This window comes from Moschus berezovskii, chromosome 28, assembly GCF_049115385.1.
Source record: "Moschus berezovskii isolate FMDL1 chromosome 28, NW_MosBer_1.0, whole genome shotgun sequence".
In the NCBI taxonomy this organism is placed as follows: domain Eukaryota; kingdom Metazoa; phylum Chordata; class Mammalia; order Artiodactyla; family Moschidae; genus Moschus; species Moschus berezovskii.
The window spans coordinates 21,090,552-21,111,316 of record NC_142487.1 but is presented as its reverse complement, the minus strand read 5'-3'; the positions used below and the strand labels follow the sequence as shown (position 1 = coordinate 21,111,316).

Below are 20,765 nucleotides of genomic sequence, written 5' to 3'. Positions count from 1 at the left end.
TTTGCTGAATTTCCAATGTTCTCATCTCTTTTCACATTTGTCACCCTTGGAGGTTTTTTAATGCATATATAGTTATTCAATTAATTCCAATAGAGATAGAGGTTCACAGAGAAAATCCAGAAAATGAGCATTCTATCAGTATACATGCTTAAAATTAAGACTGAGGATCTAAACATCATGAGAGGATTCTTTGTTCTTCCTCTTTTAAAGCAATTTACATAAGATTTTGTACTGTCAAAAGGCAGACTAATAATAAGCCCAGTCTATGAAATCCTTATTTATGAGAGAAGCAGAGATATCAGAGTGGATGTTTTTCTGAGATGCCGTACATAACCTGAAAGATAAAGAAATCAAACCCACAGTTGGTAGCCACTTTAGATATACCCTTTCTCTACAACCTGGAACAGAGACAAAAAAGCTGTCATATTTCCCTGGTCAGGCTTGGAAAGCCCCAAAACCTTTACACTTGCTGATTACTAAATCATCTGATGTCAGTTCACCTCCAATCTACTTTTACATAAAGAATGATCCTTAAATGCATCTGAATAACACAGAGAAGAGCGAAAAATGCCAACTGTGGGCTTCGTGCGTCTGTCCACATGTTTGACTACTGATGACACTGACGTGACAACTGAAGAAGCTGTGCCGATTCAGCTGAAAAAGTCGGGAGCTACAAGCCACCTCACTTTATTCCAAAATTACCTTTTAATCATTTAATTATTCTTTTCCCAATTCAGGGGTGGTGAGCGTAGGTGGACATCTCTTCTGTTTAAGTATGTAAACTGTGATTATAGTAATTAAAGAAAAAATGGTTCAAACTTTTCATTCAAATAAGAATGATTTTTTTTCATGTGTCAAATATGAGCATATTTCAAGTTTCAATAGTTTATAGCTGAATATGCACTGCATCCTAGAAGAAATCTTTTCAGAATGTTCAGTGCTGATTTCCTTAAAGTCCTACCCAGAAATAAATTAACATGCACACACAAATAAGAATTCTGCTTTCTACAGTGGACTTAATAATTCAGAACAATCTTCTCATTGAGAATCTCTATTTTTAAAAAAAAGAGCACAACTTAAAAACAAGTCTGCTTGAAGGCACTGAAAAGCTGAAAAGATAGAATGAAGAATTATGGGGAAATGGAAAAAAATAGGCAAAGGGAAGTGCTGGTCCTAGAATTTAGGGTCCATTTTACTCCATGAGCTGAGCAGAGAAGAATTGATGCTTTTGAAGTGTGGTGTTGGAGAAGACTCTTGAGAGTTCCTTGGACTGCAAGGAGATCCAACCAGTTCATCCTAAAGGAAATCAGTCATGAATATTCAATGGAAGGACTGATGCTGAAGCTGAAACTCCAATACTTTGGCCACCTCATGCGAACTGACTCATTTGAAAAGACCCTGAAGCTGGGAAAGACTGAAGGTGGGAGGAGAAGGGGACGACAGAGGATGAGATGGCTGGATGGCACACCGACTCTATGGACATGAGTTTGAGCAAACTCCGGGAGTTGGTGATGGACAGGGAAGCCTGTTGTGCTATAGTCTGTGGGGTCGCAAAGAGTCAGACGCGACTAAGCAACTGAACTGAACTTACTCCATGATAGTAACTCTTTTCGGCGTGAAGAGACTGAGATGCTCTGAGGGCAACCCTGGAATGGACACCCTTGACGGACAGAGACTGTGAAGATTGTATCTAATACCTGTGAACAGACTTTTTGGGGAGCCCTGGTAAACCTTGTCTACTCTAGGATTACAGACAAGTAGATACAGATAAAAATACAGATACCGATGTGTAGACATACATATGGAGATATAGATGCTATGGCCAGTGAGTAAGGATAAACCGGAAGTATGTAGAAGTGTATACTGAAGTTTACTGTTTGGTTCACTCAAACTGCTGAAAGGGCTCTTACAGCGGAAGCGATGTGAATTCTCTTTGGAGAAAGATAACATCTTTGTAGATCTCAGTGTTTGCTTTCTTAAACATTTTTGCAGATATGATATTCCATTCACCATAAGAGCACTCAGCAAAGTAGGAATAGAAGAAAATGACATTTATTTAATAAAAGTTATTTACTAAAAGCCTGCAAGATACATTACATAGATTTGTTAAATGTGAAAAGCACCTACCTTGCTATTGAAACAAGGCAAGAGGTCCTATCCTATCATTCCTATAAAACACTGTCCTGCAGAGTTACTCGATTTGGGCATTATGAGGATTAGAGGTCTGGCATTCCTTGTTGTGGGAAACTGCCTTGTGGATATTTAGCAGCATACCCAGCTTCCATATGTAGATGCTAGTAGTACCCTTTCAGTCGTGACAATCAAGAACGTCTACACATTGCAAAATCTCCCCTGTGGGGGCTAAATTGCCCTGAGTTGAGAACTAACTCTACTGGAAGGTCCAGATGGTGAAACAAGGCAAAAAGAAAGACTGAGGGAAAGAGAGAGAGAAAAAGAAAGAGGAAGGGAGGAAGGAGGGAGGCAAGGAAAATGAAAACGGGAGGAAGGGGAGGGTGAGCGGAAGAAAGAAACAGAGAGTGGGTGAGCTTCAAAACTCCAGAGTAAATTCAATGCAATATGGGCAAGACACGGAGAACTAAAACATTTAGAAAATGCTAAGGCGGCCTGGTGGCTCAGAGGTTAAAGTGTCTGCCTCCAATGCGGGAGACCCGGGTTTGATCCCTGGGTCGGGAAGATCCCCTGGAGAAGGAAACGGTAACCCACTCCAGTATCCTTGCCTGGAGAATCCCATGGACGGAGAAGCCTGGTAGGCTACAGTCCACGGGGTCGCAAAGAGTCGGACACGACTGAGCGACTTCACTTTCACTTTTCACTTTCATGCATTGGAGAAGGAAATGGCAACCCACTCCAGTGTTCCTGCCTGGAGAATCCCAGGGATGGGGGAGCCTGGTGGGCTTCCGTCTATGGGGTCACACAGAGTCGGACACGACTGAGGTGACTTAGCAAAGCGGCCTAATAAATATTAAAGTGTCAGGACACTGTAGTCCTCTATATTATGAAAACCAGCACACTAAATATTGTATCAGGCACTGGAATGTTTGAAAACTGAGAATTATGAAGTATTGAAGTACTCTTTATTATAGGATCCTGTCTTCTCAAATTGATCCATAGATTTAATCCACCCAGGCAACCAATGAATGGAAAGATGGAGAAAGCATCTGGATAGTCACATCTATAATGCCCAGAGAAAAGGTTAGACATAAGAGGATATCTATTGTGGGATTCCATTCATACACAGCTTAAAAACAACTAAACTATGATGTTTGGAGATACATGCTGAGGAAGAACAAATTTAATGAAAAGTATGGAAGTGGTTTCAAGACAGTGTGTTCCTTTGGTGGGACACAGAGATAAGCAACTAGGAACGTCATATTGGGGCTCCTTGGGCAGCTGGTGAAGTTCTGCTTCTTGAACTGAGGGAGTCAAATGCAAACACACTGAGCTGCTTGGGGGTATGTATGTGTGCGTGCATCTGTGCACAAGCATTGTTCTGTATAAGTCTTTATTTCATTATAGAAAAGTTATAAAAGAAAGCAGATATACAAAATGCCACAGCTATAAATTTAAAGTTTCTGAACCTCTGAAAAATACTTTGAGTTTTACACTGAAAGTTGACTTCTACTCTGATGTATTACTCTGCTAGTGATTATCTACTTGAGGATGGTAAGGCAAAACAAGCAGATAGTAAGCAACAGGTGAAAGTAAGATTAACATAAATAAGCAACTCAAGAAAAATAAAAACCACAAAACTCAGAAATAAAAGATTAAATAAAGTGATAGGTTACATGTATACTGTACATGTGTGCTAAGTCACTTCAGTCATGTCCAACTTTTGGAACCCTATGGACTGTAGCCTGCCAGGCCTCTCTGAGCATGGGATTCTCCAGGCAAGAACACTGGAATGGGTTGCCATGCCCTTCTCCAGGGAATCATCTGACCCAGGGATTGAAGTCATGTCTCCTGCAGCTCCTGAATTGCAGGCAGATTCTTTACCACTGAGCCACTAGGGAAGCCCAACAAACATATGTTAGGCATAAATAAATCATAGGGAAATCATAACCCTTACTCCCACCTAGATTATTTTCTTCCACGTCTACCCATCTGACCACGAGTCAACATCTAAAACTGTGTGGCATCATGAGCCAAAAAATATCTGTTAAATCATGAATATTCATTTTGGGAAGTAACACACACAGCCACCTATAAACACTCTAATTTCTTTATCAGATTAACTAATCTAATTAATCTTTATCAACTGACAATACCTACTAAGTAAGTTCTGATTGAGAAGGAAAGACAAACTTTATATAAACTCTGTTAAGTTAGGAATCAGGTCTTCCTTTTCCCCCCCAAGTTTCCATTTTGGATTACAGTGTGAAGCAAAGATAAGTACAAGAGGGTATCAAATCCAATTCTGCTCTCTGTAGGATAATCATTTAAGCTTTTCTAGACTAGAGGCCAGTACTGAACAAAAGAACTCTTTAGAAAGGCCAGGAAAATGGGGCCAATTTGATAGCAAAATGGCAGAAGCGAGATGAAAGAGACTGTATGACACAAGACATGCAAAGCAGGTAAACTGTTCTCTGTGGGTGTGCTTCCAAACGCCGTGGTATTTCCGTCTGTTCTTGGCACCATCTTTGATCTTTTGGCAAGGTTGGAGACTTTTCTTCTTCATTGAGAGCAAATCCTGAGATAGATCTAACTAGAAGTCCTAGAATAATTACCTCCTCTTGACTACCAGGTGGTCAACCCCTATCAGACACACATTTGACACCCACTGAACAGATTTTTTAAAGCAAGTAAAAAGTACACTCCAGCCCTGGAGAGAATAACGCGTCCAGAGCCTCTGCTGACAATGGAATGCTAGTACCAGGCAAGTGTCCAGCAGGCAAGCCAGAACCAGGCACATGGCGGGCAGCAGGAGGGGGGCATTTCACTCTGCATTTGCAGATGGCAACATGTGCTAAGAAGCTATCTGTCCTGATCTAAGAATACAGTTTGGGCAACAAAGGGAAATAAGACACTTCCTTCGAGTTTTAACCCATCAAGACCTATTGCCAAAAAGTTCAATAGAAAAAAAAAACAGAAAATACTCTGATATGTCAGGGATTTTATTAGCTTCCCCTAAGTGATATTGGAGGGCTCTGATATGCCCATGAAACTGCCACATCAAACAAAATAAAAAATGACAACTGAGAAGGCCAGGCCAGCCATTCTGCCTCTGCTGCTCAGAGTCTTCTCTGATCTCAGGTCATCGGGAGGTGTGAAAGAAGGCAAGCAGATGAAATGCCTCAGGCAGCCCTCACAAATACACTAAAGAGGACATTCAAAACTTGGTCACACTAGAATGACTCTTTCAGGCAGGCGTGATGGCAGAAAGCGAGGGCTTGAGTGTACAAATTGTCAGAGACAGATAAGAAAATAACCTATTACCTGCAAAAAACGCATCTATTTCCTGGGCCTTGGAAACACCTTATAAAAATGGGATGTACAGGAGCAAGGGGAGTAGAAAGGGTGAGGGAATTCAGGTAAGGCACTTTCTAAGATGCATAGCTTGCTAGGGTATTGATGAAGTTAGAGTTTGAAGAGCACCACAACCCTCCCAAATAACCAGTCTCACAAACATCAGCATTTCTTTCTTTGAAGTTGGACCTCAGTGTGCAGTCTGAAATCTGATAATACAACAATACACAAATAAACAAACACACATATACTTTTTGGGTATGAGGGTCCATGACAGAGCCAGAGCATTTAGGCAGGAACACTATTTGTGCATTCCGAACTCTGGGAATAGGACCTTTCAGTTCAGTTCAGTTCAGTCGCTCAGTCATGTCCAACTCTCTGTGACCCCATGAATCACAGCACGCCAGGCCTCCCTGTCCATCACCAACTCCCGGAGTTCACTCAAACTCATGTCCATAGAGTAGGTGATGCCATCCAGCCATCTCATTCTCTGTCGTCCCATTCTCCTCCCGCCTCCAACCTTGCCTAGCATCAGAGTCTTTTCCAGGGAGTCAACTTGTCGCATGAGGTGGCCAAAGTATTGCAGTTTCAGCTTTAGCATCAGTCCTTCCAATGAACACCCAGGATTGATTTCCCCCAGAATGAACTGCATTCCAAGGGACTCTCAAGAGTCTTCTCCAGCACCACAGTTCAAAAGCATCAATTCTTCGGCGATCAGTTTTCTTCACAGTCCAACTTTCACATCCATACATGACCACGGGAAAAACCATAGCCTTGACAAGAAGGACCTTGGTTGGCAAAGTAATGTCTCTGCTTTTTAATATGCTATCTAGGTTGGTCATAACTTTCCTCCAAGGAGTAAGCATCTTTTAATTTCATGGCTGCAATCAGCATCCACAGTGATTTTGGAGCCCAAAAAAATAAACTCTGACACTGTTTCCACTGTTTACCCATCTATTTCCCGTGATGGGACCAGATGTCATGATTGTTTTCTGAATGTTGAGCTTCAAGCCAAACTTTTCACTCTTTCACTTTCATCAAGAGGCTTTTTAGTTCCTCTTCACTTTCTGCCATAAGGATGGTGTCATCTGCATATCTGAGGTTATTGATATTTCTCCCAGCAATCTTGATTCCAGCCTGTGCTTCTTCCAGCCCAGAGTTCCTCATGATGTACTCTGCATATAAGTTAAATAAGCAGGGTGACAATACACAACCTTGATGTACTCCTTTTCCTATTTGGAACAAGTCTGTTGTTCCATGTACAGTTCTAACTGTTGCTTCCTGACCTGCATACAGGTTTCTCAAGAGGCAGGTCAGGTGGTCTGGGATTCCCATCTCTTTCAGAATTTTCCACAGTTTATTGTGATCCACACAGTCAAAGGCTTTGGCATAGTCAATGAAGCAGAAATAGATGTTTTTCTGGAACTCTCTTGTATTCTCCATGATCCAGTGGATGTTGGCAACTTGATCTCTGGTGCCTCTGCCTTTTCTAAAACCTACTTGAACATCTGGAAGTTCATGGTTCAAGTATTGCTGAAGCCTAGCTTGGAGAATTTTGAGCATGACTTCACTAGCGTGTGAGATGAGTGCAAGTGTGTGGTAGTTTGAGCATTCTTTGGCATTGCCTTTCTTTGGGATTGGAATGAAGACTGACCTTTTCCAGTCCTGTGGCCACTGCTGAGTTTTCCAAATTTGCTGGCATATTGAGTGCAGCACTTTCACAGCATCATCTTTCAGGATTTGAAATAGCTCAACTGGAATTCCATCACCTCCACTAGCTTTTTCATAGTGATGTTTTCTAAGGCCCACTTGACTTCACATTCCAAGATGTCTGGCTCTAGGTCAGTGATCACGCCATAGTGATTATCTGGGTCGTGAAGATCTTTTTTGTACAGTTCTTCTGTGTATTCTTGCCACCTCTTCTTAATATCTTCTGCTTCTGTTAGGTCCAAACCATTTCTGTCCTTTATTGAGCCCATCTTTGCATGAAATGTTCCCTTGGTATCTCTAATTTTCTTGAAGAGATCTCTAGTCTTTCCTATTCTGTTGCTTTCCTCTATTTCTTTCCACTGATTGCTCAAGAAGGCTTTCTTATCTCTCCTTGCTATTCTTTGGAACTCTGCATTCAGAGGCTTATATATTTCCTTTCTCCTTTGCTTTTCACTTCCATTCATTTCACAGCTATTTGTAAGGCCTCCTCAGACAGCCATTTTGCTTTTTTGCATTTCTTTTCCATGGGGATGGTCTTGGTCCCTGTCTCCTGTACAATGTCACGAATCTCCGTCCAGAGTTCATCAGGCACTCTATCAGATCTTGACCCTTAAATATATTTCTCACTTCCACTGTATAATCATAAGGGATTGATTTAGGTCATATCTGAATGGTCTAGTGATTTTCCCTACTTTCTTCACTTTAAGTCTGAATTTGGCAATAAGGAGTTCGTGATCTGAGCCACAGTCTGCTCCTGGTCTTGTTTTCACTAACTGTATACAGCTTCTCCATCTTTGGCTGCAAAGAATGTAATCAATCTGATTTTGGTGTTGACCATCTGGTGATGTCCATGTGTAGAGTCTTCTCTTGTGTTGTTGGAAGAAGGTGTTTGCTATGACCAGTGCGTTCTCTTGACAAAACTCTATTAGCCTTTGCCCTGCTTCATTCCGTGCTCCAAAGCCAAATTTGCCTGTTACTCCAGGTGTTTCTTGACTTCCTACTTTTGCATTCCAGTCCCCTATAATGAAAAGGACATCTTTTTTGGGTGTTAGCTCTAAAAGGTCTTGTAGGTCTTCATAGAAATGTTTAAATTCGGCTTCTTCAGCGTTACTGGTTGGGGCATAGGCTTGGATTACTGTAATATTGAATGGTTTGCCTTGGAAACGAACAGAAATCATTCTGTCGTTTTTAAGATTGCATCCAAGTACTGCATTTCGGACTCTTTTGTTGACCATGATGGCTACTCCATTTCTTCTAAGGGATTCCTGCCCACAGTAGTAGATATAATGGTCATCTGAGTTAAATTCACCCACTCCAGTCCATTTTAGTTCACTGATTCCTAGAATGTCTCCATTCACTCTTGCCATCTCCTGTTTGACCACTTCCAATTTGCCTTGATTCATGGACCTAACATTCCAGGTTCCTATGCAATATTGCTCTTTACAGCATCGGACCTTGCTTCTATCACCAGTCACATCTACAACTGGGTATTGGTTTTGCTTTGGCTCCATCCCTTCATTCTTTCTGGAGTTATTTCTCCACTGATCTCCAGTAGCATACTGGGCACCTACCGACCTGGGGAATTCCTCATTCAGTATCCTATCATTTTGCCTTTTGGTACTGTTCATGGGATTCTCATAGGATCTTTAGAGATAGATAAACTCAGAAAACAAATGGCCCTTGGAGTAGCATGAGAACCTGTGCATTTTCAGTTGCTGATTAAGAGGCGCTTCCAGCTCCTGGAATGTAGTCCCGACATTCCAGGAATGTGCCTGGCTTTCTTTGCTGAAAAAATTCAGTTCCCTTGTAGGTGAAACATTCCCATTACAGCTTCTTCTCACTCTATTTTGCTAAGATCTGGAATTCTAAGAATGCCAGTTAATACACTAACCCATTTCATTTACAATCTCCAAATGACGCCATTTCCTAGCAGAGTATTTAAAATTATGATTGCTAACCCATTAAATTCATGCATGAAAACCGGAATGCATTTACATAATCACAGATGGGAATTAATTTATCTGTTCTTTGTCTACTCCCATGTGGTGTATTCATTCTGTGTGAGAAGGTTAAATTGAATTTTCATAGAACGTCCCTAGGAGATTTCAGAAACAGGAGCTCTAAATGATAAATAATCTACTTCTATCTCTGGAACACTTCGGCCCCAGGTAGTATGAAGACTTTGCAAGAGCACTGGACTGGGAGACAGAAGAGAAGGTTCTAGAACAAACTGCATCTCACTCACTTATTAGTTCCTAACTCAGGACTGCCATATGACCTTCAAGGGTACTTCTCACGCACTCAAACACTATGTAGGTTGGTAGAAACACTGCTCCAGTGACTTAAGATTTATTTTATAGGATCACCAGAAAATCAAGTAGGCATGTCAAAAAAAAAAAATCTGAGAAATGATATAACCCAGAGTTAAAGGTCTGTGGCTGTTACAGAATACAAATGCCTATTCTGGATCTACAGCTCTTATAGATTGCTCCCATGCTGAGCCACATCGGAGCCTTAAGCCAGAGAAAAGATTGGCAAAATCAATTGTCTTCAGGTAAATTTTGATATCTTGTTGGCCATGGATTTTGTTGCATTCATTTTGATTTCAAAAATTGTTGCATTCACTACTGTCTTGATTACTAACTGTTCTGGAGAACTTTTTAATTGTGCACCCCAAGCATGAGCCTTACTTTCATCATCTTTGCCCTAGCCGTGTTTCTAGATCATTTCTCTAAGCCCATATGCATTGGTCCAGTTGACACGGAGGAAGAGAAATCAACACACTCACATGCTTCACCTTCTCCTATTCGGGGATATTCGGATTCGAACTGTGGCAAAGGAAATGAGTTCCTGAATGAGCATTTTGTGAGAACCCACTGTCCTCCCAATACTGCTCAAGGAGTGGTAGGAGATACAACCTCTCTAATGGAAAATACAGATAATCCTTTTGTTCTATGAAAGCACACCAGAAGCGATTTGGGGACAGCTGATTTATGATCAGTTGTGAGAATACAACTTTATCACAATTACTGGCTACAAATTTTCATAGAGTGACTCATGGATTATTTCATGCATATCAAATTATGCATGACTGTTCTGGATTATTTCAAAGAAAACATATCTGCCCTAAAGTGCGTTAGTCACTTAGTCATGCCTGACTCTGTGACCCCATGAACTGTAGCCCATTAGGCTCCTCTGCCCATGGGATTTCTCAGGCAAGAAGACTGCAGTGGGTAGTCATTTCCTTCTCCAGGGGATCTTCTTGACCCCTGGAGGCAGTGATCAGACCTGCCTCTCTTGCATTGCAGGCAGCTTCTTTACTGTCTGAGCCACCAGGGAAGCCCATCCACCCTCAACAGAGACCACATATAACAAAACAGATCACATCTCAGTTCCCATTCCCTCACGGGCCCTCTTCTTTTCTGAATCCTTTTGAAACCCTCGGGTAGCAGCTCTCACAGACTGTAGAGGTGTGCAGCTTGGCTTTCTCTCTCACTGGAAGCATCTGGGTCTGGATTTCACATTCAGGTGATGATCACGTACTAACTTCAGGCTGTACGTCTCTTGTGTTCTTATATTTCATGGAATTTAGCATGATGATGTGCCCAGATTATTACTCAGTTCAGAAATCACTCAATGAATACATGAGAAAATGAAAGAATAAATAAATAAAAAGATAATTTACACAACTGTGAGCAAACCATCCCTAAGTAACTAGCCCTAAGCATTGCATGCTTTTCAAAATTCTCTCTGAAATTTAATTTTCTCCTTGAGTAGTAAGGATAAAACAAAATAAACCAGGCAATTTGGAGAACGTGTAGATGACCTGGAAGCATTTTACAGAAAGGTAGCCTTGTAGTTTCTGATTTGAAATGCTAAGGGGATCTCCATGGAACCCTTGGGTTGGTGTGTACTATAATAATCCACGCTGAAGACCCTAAAGCAGACTAAACAGTCTAAGAACTTGGAACAGGAAGTAAGTTAACATGTACACGAAAGTTATTAGTTGGATCAGCAATGAACGGATTTATCTGGGGCTCATATGCCCATGGCATTGAACAAGCCAGTAAAATAGACATGGTCTGACCTTTAGATTTCACTGCACCATAATTAACTTTAAAAATCAGCTAAGCAGGCCATCTGAGGGAGCAAAGCTCATTCACTCACAAGAATATAGGTTGAATATTAAGCTAGACGCACACATACACTTTTAAAAATTAGGCAGTGGTCTTTTAATAGGATGCATAGAGAGCCCTGGAGAGTTTGAACATAGGTTTCACAAAATTACCAATCTTCAAGATCTCAGATGCTTTAAGGAATACAAGTACATGGAGTGATCACTCATACTGCTTAAAAATTCTTTCCAAAATAACAATGTGTCCCTAAAAATGGCTTTTGAACAATCAGCTCACTTTAAGATATATCATAAACATTATATAGATACATATTTTAATGAAGTACAAAAGAACTCACTAAATAGAATTGCTCTCAAGAAAGGAAGTTGACTAGCTACAATTATTCTTTTTTTTTTTTTTTTGGTCTGAGCGTCCAATAAGATCATTGAGGGTGGCTTTATGATGAAGTGGTTTCAGAATCATGGGCCAGTTTCACAATTTGCACACCATTCAGCGATAATGAACATGGCCTCCATTGAGGCAAAAAAGGTACAAATCAAGGTATGGAAGTCTGAGCTCTCCTGAGAGAATGGTCTTCATACAGGGCCTGCCTGTATCCCTGAGTCTGTCATTCCCTGCAAACAGGGGAGATATGCCCTTTTCATTCCCTGCTCCTGGAGTAATTACAGGCTCACATAATGGGTCAGCAGGGCACCTGGGACTTCTATACGCCAAGAGGAGAAAAATCAATGTCAGCACTAAAGAAAACATCCCAGTGGTCATGTCAAAAGCACTCCCTCTTGTTCCAGGGAATCCTCAAGACCCTGATTTCACCTCCAGTGAAAACAAACAGTGTCTTAGCATCAAGACTCCACATTTTATCCCCATCCTGGGAGGACGGCTAAGGCACAAAGGACAACAAACAAGTCAGGCAACTGTGAATTGCCCTCTCTGTTTTCTTGGCTAAGTATCCATACGGGAAATCAAATATTTCGAACAAATATTTCTGTGTACTTATTGCTCCCAGTATGCTGGTGTGTGACTAGCAGTCCAGAGAATTATTCATGCAAAGATCACCTTGCCCCTTTTTTTCAGATCTAATAAGATTTTGAGTTAACATGGCTGTTAAAGTGTCCCAAGAAGGTCTATGGATTTAGCAGTTGTCCAGTGCTTTTCATTTTGCTCCCTGCAGTCTTTCATGGCTCAGTCCCAAGAGTTAATATGACTGGAAACTTGGGTCAGTTGCTATTCGTCTCCTTGACTTTGCGTCATCGCAGCTTCCCTTGGCATCATGAATGAGCACACTGCCAAGTACAAGCACAGGTGTGTGGGCCCTCCAACACAACTTCAGGGAGAGGACAGACATGTCATCCATCCTTAGTGTCGACCTTGGACTCTGCTGTTTTGACTAGCTAGAAGGAGACACTTCTCTGACCCAATTTCAAGATTATAACAGTTCCCAATTTAATCTGATTCTGCTATATCTCACCAGTAAAGCAAAATTAAACTGCTGTCAGGGTAGACAAGAAGGCAGCCACCCAAACAATTGATCATGATGTAGAAAGAAACTAAGGCAAACAGAGCTCTGGAATAAAAGGGTACATTTCCTCTGCCACCAGGAAATGACATTCACTCAAAAGTGAATCCTGAGAACATTCTCTGAGTGGACAATGTTTCAAAATGTCAGATATAAAAGGAAGGTAGCCATTTCCCTGTTTTAATACAGCCACTCCCCATTCCCCCTGCCATTGTTTGCAACCTCTTCACTGGAAGCTAAGTATTAGAATTAGATTATTAAGCTTGTCAAGAGATGGCACAGGTACCGCACAGCACTGACCCCTGAGACAAGAGCATTCTTCCCTGCCATTGCTGTCTGTCTCCCACCCTCTCACCCCCATCCTTCCTGCATCTTCCTCTCCTGCCTGGGTTTCCCTCTCATTCTCTCTTTGCTTCCACTGCTACAGCTGAAAGTTTTTCTCTCCTTTTTCTTCTGTGTGGCCACTATGGCATTTGAAACTAAAATACTGCCACACATTCCCATTTAGTTAGAATTGATATTTTTGAAAATGTAAACTAATATGCATATCTCCTGACACTCAGATAAATCACAGACATCTCTCTTACTCTCTTCTCATCTTACACTTAATGGCATGTGGCGGGGGAGAAGGGATGGAGTCTCCTAAGCTAGCGTTAGCGCATGTTCCCATACCCTTTAACTGAGATTAGGTAGGCCCTCTGCTGTTTCAAAGATGGGTATGGCTCATTTATGTCCATGTTGATTACAATAAAACTAATATTTAATAATAACAGAATTGATATTTATTGCCTTCTTGCTATGCCTCTGAGGCAACTATTCCTGGATTTAAAGCTTTCTTTAGGAAGCTACTAGATGTATGGCCAAGGACAAGTTACTGAATTCCTGTCTATTTTAGAGAAATGAAGGATATGGATATACATATATACATACACACATATATCACATATGTATGCTCAATAAATATTGGCTTATTATTAGTAGCAGCAGCTACTAATAGTACTAGACCTGAGCAAGTTGCTCTATGTAGGCTTTCTCATTAATCCTCATTCTCATTTTACAGATTAGAAAATCAAGACTCAGGTTTTACTCGCTAAAACAGTATGGCGAGGGTTAGCAATGCCAGAACTGAAACTCAGTTCAATGTACCTTCATAAGCTATTCATTGCATTATTGGAGACTTGGTGGTAAGGTTCAGTTCAGTTCATTTCAGTCGCTCAGTCGTGTCCGACTCTCCGCGACCCCATGAATCACAGCACGCCAGGCCTCCCTATCCATCACCAACTCCCTGAGTTCACTAGTATTTTTTAAATGATCTAGAATACAGTGTAATTGGAACATATAGAAACGACACAGTAAGTAGCTGGAAGGCCTCATATTGGCCAAATATGGGGCAATTTGAATATCAAAATGATATGCTCTGAATGTCCATATCCTCCTCAAATTCATACGTTGAAAACCTAAGCCCCAATATGATATTAGGAGATGGGGGTCTTTGAGAAATGATTACGCCGGAAGGGCTGAGACCTCATAAGTGCGAGTGGAACCCTTACAAAAGACTCTCTCACCCTTCCCTATATGAAGGTATCACCAGAGCACATAACCCAGAAAAGGGCCATTCCTGACCATGCTAGCACTCTGACCTTAAACTTCTAACCTCCAGGATTATTAGAAATACATTTATGCTGTTTATAAGGCACTAAGTCTGTAATATTATGTTATGGCAGATCAGGTACACTAATACAGCTTTGTCATACAGACTAGATATATTAGAGGCCTTTTAATGACACATTGAAGTTAATTCATGTACTTGAATCTGGTCTAATTTATTGGTGTATTTGTCTATTGCTCTCAATGAAGTCTAAGCTCCCTGCAAACAGATCTTTTCTTTTAATATGACATCAAGCCTTGTATGTAGTAGGTTGCATACATGCTTGTGTGCTCAGTCATGTCCAAGTCTTTGCGACCCCATGGACTATAGCCTGCCAGTCTCCTCCATTTACAGAATTTTGCAGGGAAGGACACTGGAGTGGGTTGCCATTTCCTACTCCAGGGGTCTTCCTGACCCAGGGATTGAACCTGGGTCTCTTGCATCTCCTGCACTGCAGGCAGATTCTTTACCACTGTGTCACTTGGGAAGGCCATGTACTAGGTAGAGACCTTTAGTGAGTGCATGAGTGATGGTCACTCAGTCATGTACGACTCTTTGCGACCCCATGGACCATGGCCTGCCAGACTCCTTTGTTCATGGAATCCTCCAGCCAAGAATACTGGAGTGGGCTACCATTTCCGTCTCCAAGACACTTTTAAGTTTTCTTTAAATAAGCCTCTTTATAACTGGTCAATGAGCAGAGAACTTGTATGTAGCAGCAGGATATAGTGTGGGCCTGAGGACTAGACATAAAAAAGGGAGACAGGGAAGCAACCAGCTCACTTCTCCATCTACAAGAAGTGGCTCACTTCATAGCTCTGAACGCACTCACGATAGAAAAAACTGAACATAGAAGATGCATAAATTTAAACCAAAAACTGTCTGCATTAGCTCTTGGATATATACACACACACATATCACTATCATCTTGGATATAAAATTACATCTGTTAAGCAATTTATTACTAAATGGACAAATTAGTAGGACAACTCTCTTTCTGTCACACTAGCTTTTCCTTCTTTCAACCCATTGTTTAGTATCATGCCCTAAAAGCTCATTTCAAACACCTTTTTAAAAGCCACATTTACATTGTGCTTCATCATTTTTCACTTTCCCCCTTCTCTTTCTCTTGCTATGTATTTCCAACTACATTATTTAGCTTTGTAAATCTTTTGAGAATGTATTTTGTGTAAAATTCAGCACTCTAAGTATTAATACAGTTTACTTCATTATAGAGTAGTTGTGATATTTTTAGCATAGTAATTACGGTAATGCTGTCACTGACAAGGATCATAATAATAGTTATCATATCATAAACCGTATGATGACTTTTTAAACCATTCCTGATGCTCTCTGCTTCATTTCCCCTTTCCTTCTGTCCTGCCTCCTCCTCTTCCTATTGATATTTTCTGGAATAAGTTTAAAAGGATCCAGAACCAACTATGAGACTCTAAACTCCAATAATTAATTTGGGTTTCCCATGAAAATAATGTAAATATTAAGGATTTAAAAGTAATAATATTTATATACATAATATCCCCTCCTTTTTGGACTTCCTTCCCATTCAACACGCCACAGTGAATATATGCATATGTACGGCTGATTTGTTTTGCTGGAGAGTAGAAACTAAGGCAATGTAAACCAACTATACCCAAAGAAAAATTAATTTTAAAAGGTATAAACACCTGTTCATTCATATAGAGATAAAAAGTTGCAGAAGAGAAAATAATATTTGTCTTGTCAGAGGCTTACAGGAGGATCATCACTAGACCCACAGAGACAGCTGGATTATCACATCCCCTCCAGGGTCTGGCCAGCACTAAAAAGTTTGTAACAACTGGCCACAACCCCTCCCATTTTAGTATAAAGAAGCCTAAATTGTAACTTGGGTAAGATGGTTTTGGTGGACACTAGTCCCCATTTTCTGCTGGCTTTCCAAGTATAGTCACCATTCCTTGTTCAAACAAACAAAATAAAAATAATCCATTCTTCCTTGCATAGTCATGTCCTACTCTTTGTGACCCCATAGGCTGTAGCCCACCAGACTCCTGCATCCATGGGATATTTCCCAGGCAAGAATACTGGAGTGGGTTGCCATTTCCTACTTCAGAGGATCTTCCCAACCCATATTGAACCCATATCTCTTCCAACTCCTACACTGACAGCTGGATTCTTTACCACTAGCGTCACCTGGGAAGCCCATAAAAATAATATTAGTAAAAATTTAGATACTGAACAGCTGTAAACTGTTTTGAACCCATATCTCTTCCAGCTCCTACACTGACAGCTGGATTCTTTACCGCTAGCGTCACCTGGGAAGCTCATAAAAATAATATTAGTAAAAATTTAGATACTGAACAGCTGAAACTCAACTTTCGTGTGTGCTCAACTGGGTATGTGACTGGGCAATTGTGAGGTTTATCCTGCCTGACTCACTTGAAAGCTGCCCTTCTCCTCCTGATACAACCACAGCTGCTATGCATTTTCAGGGTATGGTTTCTTGTCCATTTCCATGCATTCCTTCTCATGCATTCACTTGAGAACTATTTGCTGAGTGTCTACTCTGCACATGTTTTAGAAGATCAAGTTGTTTGCATTTGAGGTAGGCTGAATAAGGCTCCCTGTCCCCCAAATATAAGTATCCACGTCCTAATCCTTGGATAGTATAAATATGTCAATTTATATGATACAAGAGACTTTATGGATGTGAATCAATTGACAATCTTGAGATGATCTTAGCCTGGATTATCTGGGTGAAGCCAATGCAACCACTACGATCCTTCTGAGAGGAGGCAGCAGGGCAGAATCAGTGGTAGGAGAAGCAACAACAGAAATAAGAGGTTGAAGTGATGAAAGGATGAGGCCATGGGCCAGGGAATGCAGGCAGTCTCTCCACACTAAGGAAAGACAACGAAACTGATTCTCCTTCAGAGGTTCCATTAGGAATCATCCCTGCCAGCACCTTGACTGTAGCCAGGAGAATGATTTCAAACTTCTAACCTTCAGAACTGTTAAGATTGTACATTTGTGTTGGCTTAAGCCCCTTAGTTTGTGGTAATGTGTTATGGAAGCAGTAGGAAACAGAGTTTTATTCCATTTTCTTAGCCTTTCCCCTACCAATTCTACCTGCAGAAGCAGTTACTTCCTCTGAGATGGACAAAGGGCCCCCATGGGGAGACACACCAACCATCCAATCCTGTGTCTTTCAGAAAATGAATGAGCAGTTATCTCTACATTTTGACATGATGTGGGGAATTCTCTTCATTTCGTTCAGATTTTATTTTATGGTTAATCACTTCTCATGAAAAGAGAACCAACAATGTCAATGGAAATAAATTTATACTTAACCTTTATTACAAATTGCAAAGCAAAATGTCCATTCTAATCCGGGCATTAAACATGTGTAGATATGTTTTATACTTTAATTGGAAAACAGATAAATAAGCTTTGTTAAATTCTGCTGCCAACCCTCATTAAGATTCTTATAACAGAAGTTAACTGCACCCTCAGAATTTGTAATAACAGCAATACATAATATAAATAATCCTAAGCTTTCATTTATACAGAGTTCTAGAGTAAGGGAATTTTAATTTAATGTTATTATATTATTACTATCCTGTTCTATTTATTTAACCCAGTTGAGTACACTCATATGTTGTGTAACCTCAGTAAATATTAAATATAAGTAGAAAATAAGATTAGAACAGATTTTTAGAAATTATTTAAAATGTCTCTGTGTTCAAGGAAAAACTAATAAAGAATGATGGAACCACTGGAGATGTCCTCAACAGATATTTATGCAAATATCCTATAATCTCTCTGCAGAAACCCTCCATCCTGGATCTCTGAGCTGCATTCATTCTTATTGAGGCATAGAATTATCTGAAATTATTCTGTAAAATTCCATCAAAGTTTCACCGAACAATTTATGAGTTTAGTTTTGAGTTGATGCTATGAATTTGACTGCAAATTTAAGAATTCCACAAGGATTCTCAGACTTTTGACAATCCTATGATGTGTTGTCAAAAAAAAAATAATACAAAGCAAGAATGCTGATGAATCTTTCAGATCATCAGAATCAGGGCTAAAAGTGAAAGATTCCTAGAGGAAAATATGACCTGCAGGTCTATGATCTTCCAGGTCTAGTGCCTTAAAAATCCAGGTCACCTTCAGAAGAGGAATGAGAAAAATAAATAGTACATATTTCATTACAAAGTTCTTTCTGCTTGTCAAGACACTCTCTGCACACATTCTCTTCTACCAACTCACTCAACGTCTACAACAACAGAAATCTTATTACAAAATGAACAGTTTTCATCCTTTAACTCAAATAGATAAGAAAAGCTTAAATACTCTTCTTTTTGGGCTAGCATACCTTGAGAAAAGCTGAGTATTACTACAAAGTGAAAGGGGTTAAAAAGGAAAGCACATCACTGATGAGCGTTATTCATTTTAATTTTAAGCATTTCTCACTGATAATTCCATGAGTGATGTTTTTCATTTTCTATTATTATTATTTTTTTAAATTTTAGCAATGAATCCCACTCCCAAGGTATTCTCCTATTAATGATTCTCTTGTAGTGACTCAGTTACTGTTGCCAAGGAAACAGCCCGGATGCAAGAGTTAAGCAGACTTTTTCATCTGGCGAGAGGATGATGGGAACGGATGAGGGAGTTGAGGAAGGTCAGGCGTTTACCACTGAATACAAATCTGTCATGCCTAATAGATGAAGCTCTTTAGTTTCTGTGCTGTTCAGGCTACTCCCAGCAGCCAAGGAGAAAACACAAAAGACACTCAAGCATGAATGCCAATGAGCTGCACTGGCAATGGTGATACATTCACATGTGCCATAGCAGCTGGACTAGGCTTGGTGACTAGGCTTGGCTATGCATGAAAAGATAAGTTAAATAGGTTGTCAATAATTATAGAAGGTCAGAATCTAAATCCTGAGGGAATCTTAGTAAGATCAGACAGATGGGACTTGCTTGATCTATCCTGTTCACATGCCCGAGCTTTCCTCTCTGAGGTCAGAGTTCAAAATTTGTCATGAGCTCCAATGTCTTGAGCTGAATCTTCTCGGAAGACTCTGAGAAGATGGTATTTTGATGTCTATTGGCAAAGACTATATACCAAGGTTTTATTTAGCGCAATGTGTCATGCAATTGTAACAGGTTCTTTTAAATGTTTTGTCATTATTGATGTAAGATTATTTTAGTGTTACTATTTATGGTAATAACAGTAATATAGTAATGTATAATATGGTGGTTTAGTTGCTGAGTCATGTCCAACTCTTGTGACCCCATGAACTATAGCCCACTAGGTTCCTCTGTCCACGGGATTCTCCAGGCAAAAATGCTAGAGTAGGGTTGCCATTTCTTTATCCAGAGGATCTTCCCGTCCCAGGAATTGAACTCAGGTCTCCTGCATTGCAAGCAGATTCTTTACCGACTGAGCTCGGAGGGAAGCCCAATATACAATATAGCTCTACAGTAATGTTAAAGTATGTATGTTTAATAGTAATGGAGATACTTAATTGGGAGACAGAATGAATCTTTGAATCTATTCATGTGATTCAGTTACCTGTACTGTGTATGTTGTGTATGTGTGTGTGTGTGTGTGTGTGTGTATTTAGACACAACGGAGTAGTAATTCATTTCCTCAACAAGTGTTCCGGGATCTATGATATATCCGATCCTGTGATGTGTCCTGGCATACCCATATTGGCATGGATACACAAAAGAAAAATAAACCTCCTTAACTCAAAGAGTGATGGATAAGTAGACTAATAATGAAAACTAAAATATCTACGTGAAATGTAATCAATCCAAGTAATGTCATAAAAGGTTTTTTATAGAGGTTGGATCTTGAGTTTCACACATTCACAAAGCAATTACAGATTCAGTTTCTTCCTTACTCTGTCAAAATATCTACCTAAGAGATGATTATTCCTAAAATGAAATGTTGCTATAAAGTAAAATACTTATGAATTATATCAGGTTTATAAGCTACAAGAAAACATTTTAATGATATAAGTATATGATGTGGCATTTGCCTAACACTGTCCATTTTCTAACCATGGATTAATTACTAATTCCTCTAATAATTTATTAGATTGGTGCAAAAGTAATTGTGGTTTTGCATTGTTGAACTTTGTAATTTGATGGCAAGATACATTCTTAAATAAACACGGTTATGTTATACATCATTTTAATGCATATATCTCATTTTATGCTTTTTTGCTAACGACATTACTTGCTGTTTGTTTTATAT

General features: G+C 40.0%; 1 protein-coding gene across 1 annotated transcript in view; it reads right to left on the bottom strand.

Annotated features, from left to right (window-relative positions):
• DCC (DCC netrin 1 receptor) overlaps nt 1–20,765 on the bottom strand; it is an 887,682-nt gene that overhangs the window by 491,013 nt on the left and 375,904 nt on the right. The window lies entirely within an intron of this gene.